Here is a 1,437-nt window from a genome sequence, read left to right on the forward strand (position 1 = left end):
TATTCCCATTATTAAAAACATCTTATTCATTTTAACAAGATAAACAATCTATTCCTTAAATTTATCAATTAGTCTCGAAGGCGCGAACAAACACGTTGGCTATACAACTGTAGTATTCATAAGATGAACAAAGTTCTTCTTATATAAATAGAATACAAAATTGGTTTGAAACTTCATAAATTGGTACTGGTGGATCATAAAAGGTTCAATAATGGGTCGATCGATGCGTATATAAGATACTACAAATACACTACATATCATATTGTTGTATTTTGAACATCATAAAAGTTTTTCTTGTATAAACAAAGTACTTTTTTATTTATATCCCCAAACTAAAATTTAAATCTACTTTTAAACGGCCGATCTATTTCAAAATCCTATCAGACCTGGATCTAAATCGGAGCTATAACTCGTCCAACTTTTATGATCATAGCTGTTTTACTTTTCGAGCTATGGTGCACAGAAAAAAGTTACACAAACATACGGATATATAAAACACGTTATATTCAAGCCCCTGAGATCGAATTATATTGAAATATGTAAAAGAAGTCAATCTAAAAATTTATGTAATTACAAACCTTCCTATATGAGGAAGCAATAACGGCTCCCTTAGAAAATAACTGGAAAGTAGATATAAAATAAAAAATAAATATAAACAAATACATATGAAAAATAGGATACAAGAAAAATAAAGAAGATTCTCAGGGGGAAAAAGTGTGATTAGGAATTTGCTAGGTGAAAATAATATTATACAAGACACTTTTTGTTAGCTAGATAATCACACCTCCTTCCTGACCAGTAATCAATCTTCTCTGGCCTGGGGGAAAGTTTCTGAACCACTACGAAAATTAAGGCTGACCTTTAGCTCATTATAAATTTTGTTAACACCTATTATTTTCTCTTGAATGATTTATAAACTCAACCTCAATCTTTTAAAACCATTTAAATTCGACTATTTCCACGAAATTTTCAAAAGTGCGCAAATCACGTAAACCTTTAAATATCTGATAACCTTATACTTCATGAACTTCGCAGAAAGGAATATATTACAATAAATAGTTAATACAAATATATATTTCATTGTAGAAAAAACGAGGAGAGGGTTAAAGTTAATTAAAAAATATTACGAAATTCAAGTTTCGAACACATTTTTTTCAAAAATGATGCAAGCGATTAAAAAAGTATATGGGTTCTTTACGAGGGTTTTAAAGTAAGAATAATTCTAAATTGCTGGGAATTTTTTTTTAAATTTCGAAATTTGAAGTGTATACTGTTTTCTTGATTTGAAATTAATTTGCATGTTTAAAATTGTGGGTCCGGATGCAATAAGGGCACAATTTTTTCGTGCGAAAACGAAGTCCCCTGGAGGCTTTAGAAAAAATTTTCGAATTTTAATTTTCAAAAGATATATGTGGATGTAAAATTTGATTGCGCATC

General features: G+C 29.2%; 1 protein-coding gene across 3 annotated transcripts in view; it reads right to left on the reverse strand.

Moving 5' to 3' along the window:
- Positions 1-1,437, reverse strand: part of LOC117171185 (tachykinins) — a 133,209-nt gene that overhangs the window by 43,133 nt on the left and 88,639 nt on the right. The gene's annotated exons all lie outside the window — the stretch shown is intronic.

This window comes from Belonocnema kinseyi, chromosome 4, assembly GCF_010883055.1.
Source record: "Belonocnema kinseyi isolate 2016_QV_RU_SX_M_011 chromosome 4, B_treatae_v1, whole genome shotgun sequence".
Classification (NCBI taxonomy): Eukaryota; Metazoa; Arthropoda; class Insecta; order Hymenoptera; family Cynipidae; genus Belonocnema; species Belonocnema kinseyi.